We start from the raw sequence: 22,964 nt of genomic DNA on the forward strand, positions 1-22,964 counted from the left end.
AGTCTGTGTTCCCATTATGTCAGCAGTGTTTACCCTCCTAGGCGCTTCCTGCAACCTGGAGCGCCTCTAGATCTCTTTCCCAGCAGAGGAAATGACTATCTCTAGGAAGTCATCTCTTTCCCCTCCACACACCCAAAAATGGAAAAGCTGTTGAACTTTCACTAAAAATACCAGTACGATCTAAAAATAATATCCATCAGCTCTGTCTTTGCTCCAGGAAATCCTCACTAGAACACCTCTTACATCATCAGTGGCCCTTGTCAAAGGAGCCTCTTGGAGCCACTCCCCGCGGCTGTCATCCTAGTTAAAGTCCACTCTGAAATGAATCCCCATGTTCCTTCCCCACTAATGAGATTGAGAGTAACTGTTGATCAGGACTGAATCAAATAAGCGCTTTCCCAAGGGACAGATGGTCCCCCAAAGTCTTCCGCAAGCACCCACACCCAAGAGCTTGTTTCTTTCCTGTCTGTCTGGCTTCCTCTAAGCTCATTACCGTTTCGGTGTCATTTTCCAGAACAGGAAAGAGAGTGCAGGAGGTGTCCTTTAGAAGCTCGGGTGGACGGACACAGCGGCTGACCTGTAGCTATTTGTTAGGGAACCACTGACAGACACTTCAAGTGTTTGTTTCTGCCCCTTTCTCTACTGCTGGCTCATGGGGGCACTCATTGGTCTGGCTGGCTAGGGTCAAAAATTCAAAGCTAAAAGTTGGCCTTTGGCTAGGTGGTAGAGGTAATTGGGGGAGGGAGGATCCTGTGGGCTAGCCTATGTAATACGGCCTCAGAGAGAAAATGTCTACACTCCAGCCTTAATGAGAGCGATGGAGAAAATACAAACAATAATGAACCCAGTTTCTAACCTGTGTGTTAGAGAATGTTTCCCTAACCATTGGGATGAGTTATCAGTTTTACTCTCCAAATAAGGGTGCAGATGGGTCTCAAATAAGGACCCTTATCCAAGGAAAATTAGTATAGTGTAGGTTTAAATTCTGCTGTTATTGTGTTGAGCTATCTAATGCTGAAGGACTCACATGGACTCTCTAATAAGATTCCTGTCTCTCATCTGTGAAACCACTATCAGTATGGTTATTAAAGATTTTAAAATGCACAACGCCTGTAAACAGGCCATTCTCCATATATGTCTCTGCCAATTATTTTTCAGTGCCAGTGATTGAACCAGGGCCTCATGAGATGAATAAGCACTCTACAGCTGAACTACATCCACAGTCCTTGTTTGTTTGTTTGTTTGTTTGTTTGTTTGTTTAAAACAATATCTTAGTTGTGTAGACAAGGCTGGCCTACCATCATGATTCTTCTGCCTCCACAACTTGAATGCTGGGACTGTAAGCATGTACCACTATGACCAGCTCTGTCTCCTTTACCAAGAGCCTGTCCATGTCTCTAGCATTCCTCTAGTATCAGAAAGTCCACAGACAAGATGTCAACAAGATGTAAAGTAGAGGAGCAGGGCTGGAGAGATGGCTCAGCGGTTAAGAGCACTGACTGCTCTTCCAAAGGTCCTGAGTTCAAGCCCCAGCAACCACATGGTGGCTCACAACCATCTGTAATGGGATCTGATGCCCCTCTTCTGGTGTGTCTGAAGACAGCTGCAGTGTAGTCATAGACATGAAATAAATTTTAAAAAGAAAAAGAAAAGTATGGAGGGGCATAAATCGAATACCAAGAATGGATTTTTAGTGGTTTGAGGGACAGCCATGGAAGGTTCATAGATGACACTGACTAAGAAATGTGTGGTCTAAAGTGACCTATCTGTGCTACCCTTCAGTCTCATCTCTGGAGAGCCCTGAAAAAGAAGGAATCCTGTACACAGGATCACCTAGAATTCAGGCACATGAGCCATGCTGGGTTAGATAGTTTCTAGCCTCACCGTCTGCTCCATCACCATCTCAGCTAGGACCCCAGGAAGGGATCAAAGATTAGGAAGGTCACAAGTTGACTCTATCAACAACTTCCCAGGCAAAGGAATTCTGACACCAAGAGACCAAGAACAGTGGGGTTTGGTGGTGTTCTTTCTAAAGGAGTGACAGAAGGAAATTAGAAGTAGCAGGAAGGATGCTTAGGAGACTAGCAGATGGAGTCAGAATGAGCATGGGGACAGAGGCATTGCTTTCTCTTTACTCCAGAGCCAAGACAAAGATCCCATGACAGACAGCAACACACCTACACACACACACACTCACTCACACACACACACACACACACACACGCACACACGCACGCACGCACGCACGCAGACAGACAGACAGACAGACAGACAGACAGATAGAGATATAATGACAAAACATTATATTTCCTGGCACATATGTATAGCAACATTGCAACCTGTATATTATTGAATGTTTATTTCTCACACGGAGCAGCTGAGGTTTTCATCTAAGTCAAAGAGATGGGAAATTAGATCTGTACCTATGGGAGTGCTGACAGGAGCCCAAAGTGACACAGAGCAAAGCAAGGCTGAGGTCGTGCTGGGGTTAGTTTTCGGTATTGGCTTTGTGTACAGTTGGTAATGCTCCAAGGAGGCTTAGAGTGAGGCCAGGAACACACAGACAAAGTCAACAAAACCACTAAACTTTAAAATGATTCGATAAGGAGCAAAACAGAAAGGAAGAAAAAGTCAAAGCAGCCCATTGGATGACATGAAAAATAGGGCGGGGCGTGGGGGGCATGAGGGGTGGAGCATGAGGGAGTGGTATATCATAGGGTGAGGATTGGGAGTCACCAAGACACAAATACCCTTAGTTTCTGCTCCAAGGCAAGTTCACACCTCCTGGGAGCCAAAAGAAACTCCCAGGAAGCCCTGAGGGACATCTGAGAGATGATGATAGATGGTCACAGATATTAATTGGAATGTCACTCCCTTAAGAGCAGGGGTTTGGGTGTGAAAACTCTGTTCAGTACAAAGTAGCCTCTCAAACTCCATTTGTTGAACAAATCCCCTCAGCTGATAACGTCACCCAGTCATCCCTTAGCAGAGTAAGCTTTGGACACACTGTGAGACACGGATGTGTACTGTTCAAATTAATCTTCATTCTAGACTCACTGTTAATATCTTCATTTCTAACATTTGAGGGAATTAAACCCAAGTATTAGATATTAGATTCTGCCTCACAGATTCTAGTAAATTCCAACAATACTGCAAATTATTATTGCTTCATGCACACAGTGGCTTGGTGCTAGTTTTAAAGCTGGGCAGGCAGTCAGAGCTTTTATGTTGAGCCAGGGGCAAGCCGAGGGATTGCTCTCGGTTTTTTGTTTTGGTCTGTTTTTTTATTTTTTTTTTTTGGTTTGGCTTTCAGCGTGATGACAGAAAGGACCCGCTAGGGGGCAGTGTGTGCACAGGTTTCAGCCAAGCAAGCCCAGCGGTTTATGGCCGCTCAGGTAATCCTGAAGGCAACAGGGAGATCCAAGAGTCTTGAGAAACAAAATTCACTATATGAAGTTATTCTTTAGGTGGAGCAGAATAAAGCAGCCCGAAAAGACTGCACAGGAGAAGAAAAGCTAGTGACACAGCAAAAAACTGGGGGATGGTTATTTTAAAGGTTTCACCGCACCGGAGCGCTTACGGCTTGATACAGGAATTATTCGGTATTCTCCTTAATGATTGCTAAAGGGCTTTTAATATTTTTATTTATTACCTTTGACATTTCATGTTTCTGAAATCCATGCAGAGCCGTGATTCATTTTTCTTGTCTATTGTAGGTAGCAGTTAGAATTCAATTAAAGTTAACCACTTTTAATTGGGCAATGATAGCTGATGTTGCATTATTGAGTGCTTCAATGTTCTGAGGGGTTTACTTACATTTTCTTTTCTTCGCTAATGCTCCTGGATAAGGAGACTTTTATTAGTTGTATTTATTCCCACTGGAGATGTGGAGAGATGGTGTTGATACTCACTCCAACATCCCAAGCCTCAAGGTCTAGACCAGAAGCCATTTCTCTTAACTATTTTGCCGTTTTCCCCTAGAGTGCACAGCTTCTCACACCTCTTGTTAAAATGTAGATGCTGATTCATGGATGTGGGTGGAGACTGAGAGTCTGCAACGTAGGCCAGTTTGCAGGTGACTGCAGTGCTGCTGCGTTTTCCATGGGCCTCATTTTTAAAAAGTGAGCACCTGTGTCGAGGTGAAAGGTGCAGGCGTATACAGATGTGCATGATCTAATCCCTACACTCAGATACAGATGTGCATGATCTAATCCCTACACTCAGACAGCCTGTGAGTAGGAGAGATGAAGAAGGCACATGTCCAGGACCACAGAGTAACAAACAGAACAATTCCATTGATATGAGAACAGGACTTGCTGACAGGGGGTGAAATGGACCCCAAAGCTTTGAAGGGTGCCTGCGGAATGAGCAAGACCTAACTCACAAAGCATGACCAGCAAGCCTAGTGCAGACACGGGTCTTGCAAGGGTTGTTCAAAAGGACAGGGAACTGAAGGAGGGAGGGGCGAGGAAGGGAGGTCGGAATGCAAGTCACTCCTGGAATTAAGAAACACTGTCTAGAGGACGCTCAGAATGGACAGCACCCAGCTGCTCAGGAAACCTCAGTGCGGGGTGAGATGAACCAGGAAATAGATGGCGGTAGAGGCGGTGTTGACAGAGCACAGAGGAGGTAATCTGAATAAAAAGAACCTGTTTAACCCAAGTTCTGGGATAGGACAGTACCATGCACACTAGAGGAAGAGTGCCTAGACCTGTTTTCCCATCTGTCCATAGAGAAGCTATGCTGCAGCCATGGTTCAGAGCAATGCGGCTCTCTCTCCATCGTAACATATCATGAGTGCCGCAGCAGAGGAGACTCCAACTCCGAATTCTGTTTTCATTAGGGCTGGGCTGGAGCTAGGAATTTATGTCTATCTTCTCATGTTTATTTGGTTGATAGGTATGCGCAGGCAACACTGAGATCTATCACTCGGGAGCCACGGTTCTCAAGTGAGCAGCCTCGACCGACCGGGAGGCAGCTTTAGCATCGGTGGGAACTGATGGGAAATGCAAATCTTGGTCGGGTTCCCAGACTCATAGAGTCAGAAACTCAGGGTGAGGCTCAGAATCTCTGTTTTAACAGACCCTTTGGTGATTCTCAGGCAAGTCCAAGTTTGAGCACTGGTGTATTCTCAGGCCTTCCAACTCCAAGTGTGGTCTAGCTTGGGACTTATTACATTAGCAGAGTCTGGGACCCGGCACCTCGCAGCTACTGAATCAGAAGCGCGGGTCAAGAGACCAGGTGAGGAACGTGTGTGTTAAGGTAGGGAAGCACACTGAATCCCAGGGAGGACAATTTAAGGTTCTAGAGTGGGAATATAACATCATGGCAAGAAAACGTGGAAGACAGAGTTTGAGCCGGAGAGAAGGACATGGACCCAAACGCATATAAATCATCTTGGTCCTGCAGGACTTACTAAAAGAAACCCCACAGAGGAAGTCTGCTTGTTAGCATCACTCCCCAGACCTTCCTCCCGAATGCTTCCCTTCTAGACCCCAACAGAGAGCTGCCAGGCCTGGGGTGGAAGTCTGCATTGCAGAGCGCAGGGCTCCCTTAGTAGTGGACTTCTGCCAGCCATCGATCCAAGATTAAGATCTCCCTCTGCAATACAACTGCACTCAGGCCCCGGCTCCAGCTTGTAGAATATTTTTGATAATAAGAAAGCCTAAATGAAGCATCCCTTCAAAGGCCTTCACCATTAATTTGGCACAAGGAAAAAAGCCAGCACATTAGAGCAGGTTTTCCAGTCACCCTGCCTGTGTTGTAGAACCTCTGAATAGACATCCATAATGAAATTACTCAGAATGGAATTCATTACCTGACTTAAGATTTATTGCTTTTTAACTAGAAATATAAGGCTCCGCACACTCTGCTCCCGGAGTTGGCTGTGCGAACGGTCCATTCCTTCTCTCCAGTTTGAGTTCGGGGGAAACCCAGCAGAGGAAATGCTAATCGGGTGCAGGGGTTGTGGGCAGAAGAATGGGCTGAACAATGCGGCTTCATTAGGACTGGCACATTGGAACCCCAGGACTCTGGTGCTCAGTTCTGCTTCCACAATCTCACCACAGGGACCACGGGCCAGTCACCTCCCAACTAGCATAATTGGAAAGACTCTAAGAGGCCCCGAAGTGCTGAAGTGCTGTAAATTGGCAGCGTTCGGTTCTGATGAACATTAAAGGGAGTGCGTGGTTAATTCCTCCGCTCATGCTGATCCCACAGTCTTCCCACTGGGGGCTTTTGGCTTGGAGCATCGTGGCGCCATTTGTTCTGCCTGGATTCTCCACCAGGCCTGAGACCTCAAGGTGAGTTAATAGGCTCGGCTTCTCCACACTTTATTTTAATCTGTATTTACCATCATCATAGTTATTTTAACAAACCCCGGGTGCAAGGCACGCCATAGAGCACTGCACAATGCAGATAAGAGCAGCCCGGCCCAGGCCCCGTGGCGGAGGCCAGCAGCTATGGTTGAAAGGTGCTTGACAGCATCCTGTCTTACAATCCAACCCAAGATGCTCCTGGTCCCCTAAGGCCTGACCTTCTGCTAGATGTCTTTTTGGGTCTTCACCTCTCTGCAGTTCCTGGGCCATCTCCTCTGGATTGGCAGGAGAGTGATGTCAACCGCTGGAGCCACTGCCCATGGTGCTCAATCCCGTCCCCGTTTTCTCCTCAGTGACTCTCCTTCTGGCACTCGGGCACACAGTGTAAAAATATGGCTGATGGTGGCTCTCTACGAGATAATAATCTTAAACAGACGTTGCTTGCATGGATAATAGGATAAAGTAAAACAGGATGGGCAAATTGATAATTGCAGATTAGGAGGAAGTATAATTAGCAAACCATACAAAAGCCAAAATCAGGGGGTAATAAGCACGATGCATCAGGACTGTGAGGAATGAGTTTTAAGTCTTTAGTCCCCCGAACCTAATCACTCCTTTACTTGTGACAGACATGTATCTGAAGTGGCAGATGCATATCTGAAATGGCGTACTGTGTTTGCTTGTGACCAAAGATTCTACATTGTCAAGCCAAAGGAACTATTGTGACAGATATTTTTTGTTGTTGTTCCATAACTTTAGGAACTAACAGGGGGGAATGCCATCATGGCTATAATATCACCCTGGACAATTGTGGGACACGCCACCAGCCAGAATCTTGTGATTATTTTAATTTGTATGTAAAACTTGTCAGATAGCCAGACATGTTTTCAAAAATGCAAACTAATGGCCATCATTGTCTGATGCTCCCAGGACAAGTATGACAATGACAGTGTGTTATGAAAGGCCACATTGGCACTATCAGAATAATGAGACAGTCGCTCGGGCTGCCTGGGAATTTCAGCTATAGCTTTGGAAATTTGGGTTGTCACTTGGATAACACTACAAGAGATCTGAAGTCAGCTGTTCATATGACTAGAAAAGGCTTCCTTTCCCTCCCTTTGTCAGTACAAAATGGCACAACTTTCTTTGTCCCACAGCTTTAGTGTTGCCTGCTTGCTTTAACAAATCTCTCAACAAAGGTAACGTAAGGAAAGGGAGGTCGGAGACTCCATCCTAGTGAGGACAGCAGTGCAGTGGGAGGATGAGTTGTCTGCTCCTTCCTAATGGATCCACCACCGCAAGGGAGCAGAGAGCAATAGATGTGAGCATTTGACTCATTTTCTACCCTATTTGTCCAGTTCAAGACCCCAGCCTATGAAATAGTACCACCGATGGATAGGGTAGCTCCTCCTGCCTCAATTATCCCAATCTTGAAACTTCCTGATAGATATACCCAGACGTTTGTCTCTTAGGTAATTGTAGATGCTGTCAAGTTGGCATCTAACACAGATTGTACCTCTAACTCTGGCCCTGCCTCCTTACTGGAGCGACGGGAACTAGCTAAATGAGGGTAAATCTTTCCTGGCCAGAAGACAAATCCAGAGTCCAAATCTCTACCAGCAGATTGAGTGTCCATTAAGATGGATTCTAAACATCCAGGTGGGTATAGTCTAGTGCATGTCATTTCTTCTGGAAAAATCAATCTACCTGTTCCTTCTTCTTAACTTTGAGAACAGAGAGGTGCCTTGGGAATCACGGTGAACTCTGGATATTCTTTCTGGCTGATGTCTCAGAGTCTCTGTCATTGCACATCTTGCTTGCTCTTACCTCACTAGAAGTATCATCAAGATGTCCCAAGTGACATGTTTACTTTGTGGAGACCTCAGATTGCTGACTTCTGTTGCTTGATGCTTCTCTTCCATTACAAGACATTTATCTGAAATCGTTATCAATATAAACTACCTGGGGTTGAGATACACTCAAAGGATAGTCACTGGCTAACAGTTGCAAGGGGGGGGGGGGGAGAAGGTTGAAAAGAGTCCAGCAAACTCCTAAAAAAGAAGATAATTTGTATAATTAAATCTTAAAAATTTAATGAACATATAAGCACATTTTGCCAGATGACTACAGTGGCCAAAAACTAAAATCTTCTGTCACATAAGAGCATAATGACTATGAAGATTTTGAATATTTATAGGAATTTATTCTTTAATCATAGAGCAAAATTTCAGTCTCTCTCTCTTTCTCTCTCTGTCTCTCTCTCTTTCTCTCTCCCTCTCTCTCTCTCTCTTTTCTTCCCGAGAAAGGATTTCTCTGTGTAGCCCTGGCTGCCCTGGAACACATTCTGTAGACCAGGCTGTCCTCAGAGATCTGCCTGCCTCTGCTTCCCAAATGAACCCACACACCTATGGTCACTTAATCTTTGACAAAGGAGCTAAAACCATCCAGTGGAAAAAAGACAGCATTTTCAACAAATGGTGCTGGCTCAACTGGCAGTTAGGAGGTAGAAGAATGCAAATTGATCCATTCTTATCTCCTTGTACAAAGCTCAAGTCCAAGTGGATCAAGGAACTCCACATAAAACCAGAGACACTGTCTCTAGCTGCATATATAGCAGAAGATGACCTAGTCAGCCATCAATGGGAAGAGAGGTCCCTTGGTTTTGCAAACTTTATATGCCCCAGTACAGGGGGACACCAGGGCCAAGAAGTGGGAGTGGGTGAGTAGGGGAACAGGGTGGGGGGAGGGGATAGGGGATAATGTTTGAAATATAAATGAGGAAAATATCTGATAAAAATTGAAAAAAAATCAGAAACATTGAAACTTATAGAGGAGAAAGTAGGGAAGAGCCTCAAAGATATGAGAACAGAGGGAAAAATTCCTGAACCAACGGCTTGTGCTGTAAGATCAAGAATCAACAAATGAGACCTCATAAAATTGCAAAGCTTCTGTAAGGCAAAGGACACTGTTAATAAGACAAAAGGGCAACAAACAGATTGGGAAAAGATCTTTACCAACCCTAAATATGATAGGGGGTTAATATCTAATATATATAAAGAACTCAAGAAGTTGGACTCCAGAGAACCAAATAACCCTATTAAAAATGGGGTACAGAGCTAAACAAAGAGTTCTCAATTGAGGAATACCAAATGGCTTAGCAGCACCAAAAAAAAAAAAAAAAAAAAGTGTTCAACATCCTTAATCATCAGGGAAATGCAAGTCAAAACAACCCTGAGATTCTACCTCACACCAGTCAGAATGGCTAAGATCAAAAATTCAGGTGACAGTAGATGCTGGCGAGGATGTGGAGAAAGAGGAACACTCCTCCATTGTTGGTGGGATTGCAAGCTGGTACAACCACTCTGAAAATCAGTTTGGTGGTTCCTCAGAAAATTGGACATAGTTCTACAGGAAGATCCAGCAATACCACTCCTGGGCATATATGCAGAAGATGTTCCAACTGGTAAGAAGGACACATGCTCCACTATGTTCATAGCAGCCTTATTTATAATAGCCAGAAGCTGGAAAGAACCCAGATGTCCCTCAACAGAGGAATGGATACAGAAAATGTGGTACATTTACACAATGGAGTTCTACTCAGCTATTAAAAACAATGAATTTATGAATTTCTTAGGCAAATGGATGAATCTGAAGGATATCATCCTGAGTGAGGTAACCCAATCACAAAAGAACACGCATGATATGCACTCACTGATAAGTGGATATTAGCCCAGAATACCCAAGATACAATTTGCAAAAGATATGAAACTCAAGAAGAAGGAAGACCAAAGTGTGGATACTTTGGTCCTTCTGAGAAGGGGGAACAAAATACCCATGGAAGGAGCTACGGAGACAAAGTTTGGAACAGAGCCTGAAGGAATGGCTATCCAGAGACTGCCCCACCTGGGGATCCATTCCATAAACAACCACCAAACCCAGACACTATGGCAGATGCCAACAAGATTTTCCTGACAGGCGCCCGATATAGCTGTCTCCTGAGAGGCTATGCCAGTGCCTGGCAAAAGCAGAAGTGGATGCTCACAGTCATCCATTGGATGGAGCACAGGGTCCCCAAAGAAGGAGCTAGAGAAAGTACCCAAGGAGCCGAAGGGGTTTGCAGCCCCATAGGAGGAACAACAATCTGAACTAACCAGTACCCCCAGAGCTCCCTGGGACTAAATCACCAATCAAAGAAAACACATGGTGGGACTCCTGTCTCTAGCTGCATATGTAGCAGGGAATGGCCTACTTGGCCATCAATGGGAGGAGAGGACCTTGGTCTTGTGAAGGTTCTATGCCCCAGTGTAGTGGAATGCCAGGGCCAGGAAGCAGTAGTGGATGGGTTGGGGAGCAGGTGAGGGGGGAGTGTATAGGGGATTTTCTGAAAGGAAACTAGGAAAGGGGATAACATTTGTAATGTAAATAAAGAAAATATCCAATTTAGAAAAAAAAAAGTCATGTGCCACCACTGCCCGGCCCATTTCCCTCATTCTTACTTCTCTCTCTATCCCCAGTTTTTCTAAGCATCCTCTTCTCCATCATTTCTTATGATTTTATAGTATACATATGTTTGTGTATAGATCTTTAAAGACACAAATGTTACTGTATCATAATACTGGTTTGCAACTGGCTATGTCCATTAAGTACAGTTTTGTGGTTTTTTGTTTTTTTTTTTATTTTTTTGTTTTAAATCAGTTCATATACCCCTGCTCTTCTGAGAGCTGCCCAATGCTCTTTGTTACAGATCAATCACGGTGTGCTTAAGTATTAGTCTACAGCAGTTTCATGAACTCGCCATCACTCTGAACCCTCTGGTACTCACGTGCAAGCTGAGCTCTGCGAAGCGTGTGGGGCTCCACAATGAGAGGGTTGAATCCTCCGTACTTTCGCTCACGCAGAGACAGGGCATTCTTCTGAAAAAATCCTCCCACAGATGGCAAGCTTAGGACTTTGGCACCAAGCAAACTTGAGTTCCTGCCTCAGGTTGTTCTGACACTTAGCTCTTGGTACACTAAGTTTCAGTTTCTTCCATTAAATCAGGAAAGTACTGTGTTCTTTGTGGGCTGCTGGAAAGATAGTGTGGCATCTTAAAGACACTTGTTGGGTAGTTGGTTCCTGATAAGGCATAATTATTATTGGGTCTGAATAATTTCTGTAACTTGATAGAATGCAACAATGGTCTCTAGAAAGAGAAGTGATACTTCCAGATGAATGTATGAATATCTATATGTGTATATATTTATCATGACACTTGTCTATGTATACATACCCAAGTTGCATTTCCTTGGTTGCAATCTCACCAGCATTTCTGCTTTATTTAATTACATTAGCTTCTTCAGCCTTTGGTCTACATATGCACTTTCTCTTGAGAAGCAAGCAGCACAGAGTATGTAGACCTTGCTTACTGTGGACTGATTTGCATGATGAGGGGGCTCATACAAGGAGTTATGCCTTACTAGTTCTATCCTTCCAGGTTACTACTAAGATGAAATGGCATTCCCGGACACACTCTGATGTCAGTGTCCAGTCTCATTTATCACGTACTCTCTGCCTTCCTCTGTCCCTTCTCCTACAGCCTCTCTATCTGTACAGTTGGTTCTTTGTCAGTTTCTTAGCTTTACATGTGGTATGACTTCTGGCACCCATTGACCTTCTGGGGGCCCTTCTGAGACCATAGTTATTTTTAAATTAATTCGCCTTATTCGATTTCCTAGCTTTCTCATGTTATAGCAACCCTGTTCATACACCTGATCACCCGGACTCAGATAGAAATATCTGTCATATCGGCCTAAGTAATAGCTAAGGCAGGACCATTCATTTATTGCCAAGAAACCACCTGGGACTTATAAATGAGAATAGTTTCCAAATCTCTATGTCCAGTAATATCCCCCATTGCCCTAAGCCTATCTTACCTATTTAATTCTTTCAGCTACCAGCTGCCAGCCGCCAGCCACAAAAGAGAAGCAGAGTCAGATATAAAAGAATACATTTGGGAAGCTTCCTTGTTTTCTTTTCTAAGTAGATTTTTGTGGTTTTAATAAGAAAGATATAAAAACAATGCCGAATTCGAAGCCTAACAAAGAACTGCCTGGGTAGACTTACTGCAGAGGTATTGAAAGCCTTGCTACATGTTTGGGGTGGTGTTGTGTAGAGAGAGGAGGGCACTCTAGTGAGGACAGTCCCTGGCTTCACTCCGCCCTCCTGTTTAACTAATCGGTGACCCTGGGAATGCCAGAAGCCCTGATCGAGTCTACCTCACCTGTGATAAAGGTTAATTACAGTATCAACCCAAGGAAGGAAATGTGAAGACAGAAAGCCACAGGGCACTGAATGTTACACCCAGAGTGAGTCTTATATCCATGCTGACTCTCTGTATTGGTATTAAAAGCCCAGAGTCTGGAATAGGCAGCCTGAGGTCAAGTCCTTACTGCCACTGTTACCTTCATGACTCTGGGACAACTTATGGGACTCTTCTGAAGGTGCTTCCTCTGTGCAGTGTGCGGAGGTAATGTTGCATCCAGAATGTGGTGGGTAATGAAACCACTTGGCGTTTAGCATTTTAAAAGAGCTATCACTGTAAGCAAACAAGTGTAATATCAATTTTTGGTATATCACAATGTGTGTCCATAACAAATCCTTTCTGATCTGAGTTGACCATGAACATCTGCATATTTTTTTTGCCTTTTGATTTCTTACAGAATTTGGTTTTTGAATGCAATCAGGATCACACAGAACTATTCAAAGAGAAGGAGTGCCAACTTCTGTTAATAGGATTCTATTGACAAACAATAGGTTACTGGTGAACTTTGGGCCTCAGCCAGATTGGTCATTTCTGAAATAACAAATGAACCTGATCATAAGATGATTTTATCTAAAAGGTCAGACTGCCATGTAACTGGAGGCTAGCATTATAGGAAACTTCTGGTGTGTTAGAGTGCACATTGATACTAACATGTTGTTACTGTTATGTGAATGTTATTCAGAGGCCTTCTATAAGCTGCACACACACACACACACACACACACACACATCATTCACATGTGCCCATATGCTTTAAGTGGATGGTGTGACCAACAGTCACACCAATACCCAAAATTCCAATGTTAGCTTTGTTGCCTAGGGACTCTGATTTTGCAGGCTATGTGTGCTGTTGAAATGAGTCCTTTCTGTTTCTAAGTCTTGTTCCAGAATCTCCATTTGGCTGAGGCAGGAGAGAAGTACTTCATTTTAATTAGAATTTCAAGCAAACTGCGTTATGTTGTTATGTGTTATTCCAAAAGAATATGCCACATCAAGGGCAGCTGTTACTCTGCCTAAGAAATAGAAATCTTCACTCACTTCATAGCTCCTCTTCCCCTAGCATATCCCAAAGAGGAAAAGGATGTGCCTAGAGACCCTCTAAGACAGTAAACACATTCAGCAAAATGTCAGGTAATAATCTTGGGGCCCATGAAAAATATGACATCACCCTATCATTAAAGGGAACACTGCAGGTTCCAGCCTGCTCTCCTTCTCCCATGACTTACTGTAAACCACAGCGCCCTCTGAGGGAATCCAGTTCCCACCAATTTCCCCGAGAAAGGTCCCAGCTTGTACTGAAGAAAAACGTTGGTTGTGCTGCCTTAGACCTGCAATTAAGTCCCCACTGCTTTTCAAACCAATGAGTCCTTCCAAGTAGTAATCAAATTTATTTTTCCCATTTTCTGAGTAATGCCAGGGTAAGCACGTTCATCATTTGAAACTCACTGATTCTAATTCCTAATTCAAACGTGTTTGTTCAGTAGAAGGTAAACAACCCCCTAGCTATCACCCACCCCCATTTATTTAGAAAGAGAGAGTTTCAGTGGGAGAAGATAAATAGCATGTCAGACATGGTTTGGAGGGGCTGTAACTGAGTAATTTCTAGTTTCCTACGTCTGTCTCCAGCTGTTGTGGCCCAGTGTGACTCTGGCAGCTGTGTCTGGCTTGGCTGAGCTTCTATTTAGTCAAATAAAATCAATGCTTTTAAGTATTTGCTTAATATAATACTTTCAGGCTAGTCTGAGAATTCACATATTCAACCACAAGACTAGTCATGACTGGTTTCCTATTATCTATCTGTTTATATATAGCCAGTTGGTTGATACCTGTATTCCTAAAATGCCTTAGAAAATCGAAAAGACCACATTCAGAGAATCACTGACATGAAACAGCCCAAGGGATGAATCAGTTTCAATTCCAAGAACACTTCTGGGTGCTCCTGCATACATGGAAACACTCAGGATCTATAAAGACTGACAAGACAGAGTCTCTACCCTTAAGTTTAATGTAGTACAAGGGTATAAAAACATAAGTACCTTATTAATTCGTTTCTGGACTTGGCCTTATTTCAAAAGGGCTAAAGATGGATGATTCGTTGCAAAAAAATACAAATAACATGTCAAAATGAAATAAAATAAAATTTTGTAAGAAGAATTTAGAGAAAAAATTAAGTGTGAAAATTTTCAGTGGATTTTGAAGTAAAGAAGTTCAAGAAAATGCAGATCACGAGCTTACCTAATGGTAGGCCAGATATGTGCCTCAGTTTCCTGTGTTACTACAGAAATCCAGTTTGGTTTGAGTGAGGGCAGAGAGTATAGAGGGTCTGAAAGAGGGAGTTTTAGGCGCAGCCTGTGGCAATCCTTGATGAAGGAGATGGTCCTTGCTTGTCCAGACTGCTTTATTTTATGGTGGGTGTGAATGTATCCATCTTCTTCAGGGTGAACCAGGAATTGAATACCTTTTATGAGAAGGAATGCCTAAGAAAGGAAGCTCATTGGCTAAAATACTCAGGGCCTATCTAGATATCTAGATACCTGATTAACATGGAGAACTCCAAGATTTTTGTTTGTTTGTTTTGTTTTGTTTTGTTTTGTTTTTTTGAGACAGGGTTTCTCTGTGTAGCCCTGGCTGTCCTGGAACTCACTTTGTAGATCAGGCTGGCCTCGAACTCAGAAATCTGCCTGCTTCTGCCTCCTGAGTGCTGGGATTAGAGGCTTGCACCACCACGCCCTTCGAACTCCAGGATTTAATGCTATGCGACTGACTGTCATATTCCTCTCGGTGGAGTGTCATAGTTACGTGCTCTGAGACGTGTGGACCTTGGCAAGGAACTGGTTCCACACCTGCTGTTCTTAATTCTGGGATTGCCCGGGGTTTTTGAACCTGCTTCAACATTACCAGTTCTTCTGTCTGGTGGCAAGGCCCACTTGCCCCCCAGGGATAGGTATCACAGGTTTGTTCAATCTTTGATGTGTGACAGGACCATATGATGTTATCATATAGAAAGTTTGGGTTTTAGAACTATAAGATCCAACCCAAGTAATGAACTAATGAACTCCTTTAATTCAGCACTAGGGAGGCAGAGGCAGGCAGATCACTGAGTTCTTGGTTAGCTTGATATACAGAGTGAGTTCTAGGGCAGCAAGATCTATACAGAGAAACCTTGTCTTGAAAAGCCAAATAAATATACAACAAACAAATAGAAGGACTATATAGGATGGAATTACCCCCACCAAAAAATTGCAAACTATTTCATAATGTTTTAAGAAAGTTTATTACCTTGATTTGCATCCAGCCAGCTAGCTATCACTTGGATATGACTGAACAACTATAAGCTAGGTTGGGAAGGAATGATAGACTTTAAATTCCATCCTCAAACATATTTCTGGTGACTAACTAGGAATGGACAGTAAAGTCCGGGCAGGAAGTGGAAAAATGTGATGCAGTATTTGTTGTGTTGGTTGTTTTCTTTTTGAGGTTCTAGAAATTAAACCTAGAGTCTTACACACAATAAAGGTAAGTGCTCTACCCATAAGCTTTGCCCCAACCCTTGGTGCAAATTAACAGGGGAACTGAATGATAACTCCCTACCCAGCTTTCAGACAAGGTCTTACCAAGAGAAAGATGTTTGCATGACTTAATTAGAAAAGATATTCATCTCCCTCTCTTTTGATATAAAGTCTCGCTGTATAGTCCAGGCTAGCCCAAAAGCAGTGAGATTATAGACAGATGAAAGAAACTAACATCTAGGTAGTTTGATTAGTGCTGTGTATATCACCCTTCCATTCATCTTGACATCTAAGGAGAGAATTCAACCATCAGAGAACTTTGTGTATTTATGTGCATCCTGTAGGGAGTCTGGACACTATAAATGTATGAAGAAGTATAAACTCAAAAGAGGAACTCATCTCCAAAATCTGACTTAGAACAAGATTCAGAGATAAGATTAGGAAACCATTGGGAAGCTCTGGACAAATGTGAGAAGACAGGCCATTACAAAACAGGAGCCGAGGGAGGAAAAACAAAACAAAACAAAACTGGGCAAAAGGTGAGGTTATACATAGTCAACAAAGAATCTAAGAGACTAAAAGGTGAGGTTAAAACAGAATCTAAACCATAACTGAATGGGACATTTTGGAAACAAGGAAGCCTAAAATAAGCATGTCTAATTTGTTTAGATATTCCCTGCATTCTTAAGGGAAATAGAAGGAAAAAAAAAAAAAAAAAAAAACAAATGAAGCAAAACTTTGAAGCTGAAAATCAGATAAATGGTGTCTTGGGGTTATTGTTGTGGTGACAAAATACCATGACCAAAGGCAAATCAGAGAGAAAAGGGATCATTAGGCTTACATTTCCATATCATAGATGGTCACTGAAGGAAGTCAGGACTGGAACTCAAGCAGGGCAGGGACCAGGAGGCAAGAGCTGATGCAGAGGCCATGGAGGGGTGCTCAGCCTGATTTCCTATAGAATCTAGGACCACCAAACCAGGGATGTCACCATCCACAATGGGATGGGCCTGCCCACATCAATAATTAAGTTAACAAAACAACAACAAAAAAAAAAAAAAACAAAACAAAACACTACAGGCTTGCCTAGAGGCTGATCTTGTGGAGCCATTTTATCAAGATGGCTTCCCATCTTTCAAATGACTCTAGCCTGAGGCAAGTTGTCATAAAATGAGCCAGCACAGATAAATACATGAAAGATGATAGATAGATAGATAGATAGATAGATAGACAGATAGATAGATAGAACATGATAGACTATATATATATACGTGTATATATTACATATTATAACGTATATATACACACACACATACACAAATATAGACAGATACATACACATACATGGAGAAAGATATTTAATAGATATGTATGAAAAAAGCAAAATCCTGAAGGAGACAAGGAGAAAGATATTTCTGAAACAGAGTCAAGGGTTAATACCAGTGTTTCTAAAAGAAAGAGAAGAAAAGCAAGATAAAATGTTAAGAGGTTTCATAAAACTAAGATGTGACAGGTCTCTGTCTGCGTCTACCCTACTTCCAGTATTGCCACTGTGCAGTCTTCTCCCCGAAGGAGCTGGGAGGCTTGCTCCTGTTGCAGATAGGTGACTTTCTCAGCCTGGGTACAATGGGACCCCCTCAGGCTCTGAATCACACATGAGACTTAAACCCCTGTTTGCATCCTGACTGCCAAGCTTAGATTCCTTTTCCCACTGGTTCCTCAAATGTAGACTTTTACTATCCAGGAAAGAGAACCCAGCATCTTCTCTCAAGAGACTATGATCATTCCGTGGTACTGAAAACACCATCTGTCCGGTGGGGGTGCTCAAAGCTCTTCAGAGAAGCGCAGATACATCCAAGCACCTGGGGTCCCCAGCCACTTCAATATGAGCAAACACTCAAGAAGTTCCGTAAATCCAAGAAAAGTGCTTAGTATGAAAGAAATGGGGTTAAAAAAAAAAAGGATAAACGGGAAGTGGAAGAAAATAGCAATGTGCAAGAAGGAGACATCAGGCAGTAAACCGTGAGTCGAATCTTCCAAAATCTAAGGGACTTACATATGTGAATCAAGCCTTTGGCATAAAATGCAAGGGGAGAATGGAATTTCCAAATGTTGTGGCAAAACTCTAAATGAGGCTGTGAAGCTTGGAGTGGGTCGGACGACATGAAGTGAAAAGCTTCCCCGGATTGCACACCAAGCCTGGAGAGATTGAAATGGCAGGCTTAAGAGAGACTGGGATGGTGCACATGACTGCGCACAAAGCAGATTCTTGGTGTTCAGGTTGAATGGGAGGGGGAACCTTGAACCTAGGAAGAAATCGCCTTGCTCAGCCCAAAAAGAACGTGCTTTTGTAGATCAAAAGTGCATGCTGCACTGAAGAAGACACAACATAACTTGAAACCCATCCTGGCCAACTCTGAGAACTGAAGGAACAAAGGATTAATTTATGAGCTCCCTGGTCATGAGTGGTTGCATGAGAATGTATATCTGTATATTCATATGCACATATGCATATATTGGTATACTTACAGAGTGTGTAAGTGCAAAGGAATACAAATAAGACTACCTCATCCTTTTTGAAACATAATATTATAGAAGACACGTAGTTAGAAATAGAAATAATCGTCATAGAAGACTTTTGTTCCTGGACAAATTTTGTGTGTGAAGCAACAAGGGTGTCCTTCCGAAGTATGTCATTTGTATGAACTTCTTGAAAAAAAAAATTCTTGGAAACTCAAACCGTAATGCCTAAGAGGGGCAGAAAAGTTCTAGAAGTTTTAAAATGTGGAGATGATTGAATAAAAGAATTGGCTGCAAGCACCAAACCATTTAGAATTGAAAGATAGCCAAACTAATTTTTGTAAATGTGGTTACAAAAGTGGATGCCAACTTCAAAACCTATTTTCAAGTTAGAAGATATAGGAAAGAAGGAGGGAGGGGGAGAAAGAGAGAGAGAGAGAGAGAGAGAGAGAGAGAGAGAGAGAATGAGAGAGGCGAGAAGGATGGGGAGGGGAGAGGAGTAGTGGAGGAAGAAGGAAGAGGGAGGGAGGGAGGGAGAGAAGAAAGAAGGAGGGAGGGAAGGAAGAAGGGAGGGAGAATCCCGGAAGGAGCCAAGGAGGAGGAGAAAGAATGGAGGTCATTTTCTTGGACCCAGGGTGACGTGGGATCTGAGCCATGGCTGCTCAGCTCACTCCTGCCTTTAAGTGGAACTCACTCTGCTGTTTTCAGTGTACAGAAACTTTTAGGAGGCACTCGCTTTATCAGCTCAGGAGGAAAGGTTGAGGGCAGCAGGAGCATCCGCTTGGGTTTCAAGCCTTGTTAGTCAATAACAACTGCCCAGGATCTTTACTGAGCTCACAACAAGACTCAGGGGGAAACTGAGTGGATTTATCACTGTCTTCAAGGAAAAAGAGGGAAAGCCATCTCATATCAGCCCTCCAGTTGATCAAGAGTAATAATTAGTGGATTATAAAACAGGATAAATCCCCTCTAAAGTTTTAGGATTGAGGATATAAAAAAAGGTGCTGCCTTAAGCAGAGAGGGAGGGGAAAAGAGGGGAGAGAAGAGAAAGAGAAGAAAGAGAGGAAGAAGGGCATACAGGAGTTTAAAAAATCACTAAATAGGATACCATACATAATATGGACAGATCTGTTAATTAAGATCATAAGCACATTTTGAGAGAAAGTTCTTCATTAAAAGACAATATACTTAATAGATTTATACTGAATAGGAGGAGAAGTCTATGTGAATTCTCCAAAGACTATACTGGGGAAAAAAAAAAACACCAAAAACAAAGCCATGTTAAATGATTAAAAGGTTGTGAAATGCATAAAGACATGAAGAGTAATCCCCCAAAGAATAATAAACATGGTAAAACTTAAAAACATTAAACGGGAAAATATATTTCACTGTGAATATAGAATTGACATTAAATGTTATACATCAGCTAACATCCCATCGAAATACAAAAAGTGAAGCCTTCTCTAACTAGGAGAAATGGGTAGAAATATAAGATTAAATGGAAGCCTTAACACACCTCTTTCTTTTTTGACAGGGTGATTGTACTGGCTGGTTTTGTGTGTTCACTTGACACAGCTGGAGTTATCACAGAGAAAGGAGCTTCAGTTGAGGAAATGCCTCCCTGAGATCCAGCTGTAAGGCATTTTCTCAATTAATGATCAAGGGGGGAGGGTCCCTTGTGGGTGGTACCATCTCTGGGCTGGTAGTCTTGGGTTCTATAAGAAAGCAAGCTGAGCAAGGCAGAAGCAATCCAGTAAATGACATTCCTTTTTCATCAACTCCTGCTTCCTGCCATGCTTGAGTTCCAGTCCTGACTTCCTTTGGTGAACAGCTATGTGCAAAGTGTAAGCTGAATAAACCCTTTCCTCCCCAACTTGCTTCTTGGTCATGATGCTTTGTGCAGAATAGAAACCCTGACTAAGACAGTGATAGAAAATATAAATCACAGTTCATACCATTCAGTTGTATGACATGCTTATTATCAACACCAATAAAACACCAATCCAAAACTAAGAAGACCATGCAGATAGTCAGTTAGGAAAAGGCACACTGTTCTTTGATTACAAAGAACTCATTATTAGCTTAAGGAGAAAATTACCACTGCAATTATTTAAAAATTAGAAATCAGAAGGAATAATACGTATCAACATTTACACTGTTATTAAGGTAGTGTTCTTCCAAGAATGAATGAAATTAAATCACTCTTTGACCAATGAGGAGAAGGAAATAAGTAATCTGCAACTTGTCTCACTTGGAGAGAACTGAGGTCCTTACAGTGATACTAGCTTGACCTCAAGGACCACGAGAGTTTAATGACATGAAAGTTGCCTGCATCCTCTACACTCCACTTCTCTCCAACCATGCAATTTCCATGACATTTCTCCCCAGTCTTCCATCCATCCAAGCGGAAGTGAAAACTGTCGGAACTGTATATGGCTTTGATGCCTATCAATGTATGTAATGTGTGAGGACTGCAAGGAGCAGACTGGTGAATTACTGAGCTACCGCTCTTAAAGCCATATTAGGAAAAAGCCCTTTCTGAGCTCATCAAAGCATTTGTAGGGAGATAATCATTTGTTTTCTGTTCAGATCCATTCTTGAGGGAGATGAGGCTCTGAATTTTCCAAATGGTATAGTAATCTTGGAGATCATTAAGGACTGGTATCAGGGTTTTGTTGAGGCCCATTAGAAGAAAACTATTTCCTTCTAGTCAAATGAATGAACTCTACCTCAGACTCTGGATGGAGTCATACATGACATTTTGATTGGCTTCAAAGATTAGAACATCATATACTATTGGTTCCTCTTTTAAGAGTTAATCCAGCTGAGCCTGTCAATCATCTGACCTAGAGACCACCAATCAAGAAGGCTGATTCTTTAAAAGCCATGCTAAGACAATGGGAGGAATAATTATCTTTTTATCTAGATAATTATTATACTTATCTTACCCAAGTACCTCTTCTCCATGCAGTCACTCAGCACTGTGCCCTGCCTGATGTTTGGAGCTACTCAGAAAATGGGGATTTTTCCCCCTTTTCTTTTATCTTTTTCTTTCAGATACTGGTCAAAGCCCGAGACCGCCAGAGTCTGGATGTGCTTTCCAGGAGACCTCGGCTTTTCTCACTCTTGGTGAAGTTTCCCTTCCCCTTCTGCCATGCGTTACTTGCCTGCCATGTGACTCTTGGCTGACCTCTGTTACAAACCTGCCTGTTTTCTTAAAGCCACGATTTACTGTCTCTCTCCTCTCCATCTCTGTCTCTTAGCAATTGCTGAGATTTACAGCTGGCCTGCCCAGTTTTTCTTTCCTACTGTAATAAAATTGTCTTCAAGCTTCTTTCTGAATTTGTCTCTAAATTCTTCCAGTTAATGAGACCAGAGAGAGAGAACACCAATTTCATTGGTAACACAAAGATACAGGAAGAAAAATATGCCTGCTTAAGTAAATTTCCACTTTACAAAAATCTTGCAAGTTTATACATTTTAATGAGATGGTAAGAGATGAAGTTCAAACCAGAAACTCCTGCCTCAATGATCAAGGCCATGGGTTCCTTCCCTAGTACCACAAGCAACTAAGGACACCCTTGACTAAGACTAAATATGAAACATAAACCTAACCAACTGCTAGCAGAAAAGATGGGAGCTCTACATGACATTGGTTCAATTAAGTTTCTGAATAAAAAAAAAAGATTCATTGTTCATGAAAGAAAAAATAAATTTTACTTTGTATTTTATGAAAATTGGGCCTTGTTAAAATTTGACTTTTTTAATAAGTTGAATTGTATTAAAATTTAAAATCTGTTCTGTGAGGATATTGTTAACAGAATGGAAAACTAAAGCCATAGACTGGGAGGAAAATATGTGCAAATCACATATCTGATAAAAGACTTGTAACCAAAATATAAGAAAACCTCTTCAAACTCAGGATTAAGAAAGCAAACAGCACAATTAAAAAATGGACAAAAGATGTGCACAGACACTTCACTGTAAAAAAAATACACAAATGGCCAATAAGCATATAAAAAGATGCCCCAAGTTGTTTGTCATTGGGGACACGCAAATCAAACAGCAAAGCAACACAAGTACATACCTATAGCTAAATGATTAAAAATCCCAAGCATTAACAGTACCAATGATCACTGAAGATGCTGCATCCTCATCGATTGTTGATGCAAATCCAAAATGGGCAACCATCTTGGACGATGTCTTGACTGTGTCTTACAAGGCTAATGCAGTTTTACCTTACCAAATAGCAATTGCACTCCAAGAAGACTCATACCAACTGATTTGAAAAAATATATCTGCATGAAAACTATGTGCA

The 22,964-nt window shown here is 42.3% G+C and overlaps 1 long non-coding RNA gene across 1 annotated transcript; it reads left to right on the forward strand.

The window, feature by feature from the left end:
- Positions 1–4,504: 4,504 nt before the first annotated feature.
- 9530026F06Rik (RIKEN cDNA 9530026F06 gene) lies at positions 4,505–21,977 on the forward strand. Its single transcript, NR_040483.1, has 5 exons — positions 4,505–4,629; positions 5,083–5,241; positions 6,069–6,302; positions 20,181–20,280; positions 21,704–21,977. It is a non-coding gene; the product is annotated as an RIKEN cDNA 9530026F06 gene (long non-coding RNA).
- Positions 21,978–22,964: the final 987 nt, after the last annotated feature.

This window comes from Mus musculus, chromosome 1, assembly GCF_000001635.26.
Source record: "Mus musculus strain C57BL/6J chromosome 1, GRCm38.p6 C57BL/6J".
In the NCBI taxonomy this organism is placed as follows: Eukaryota; Metazoa; Chordata; class Mammalia; order Rodentia; family Muridae; genus Mus; species Mus musculus.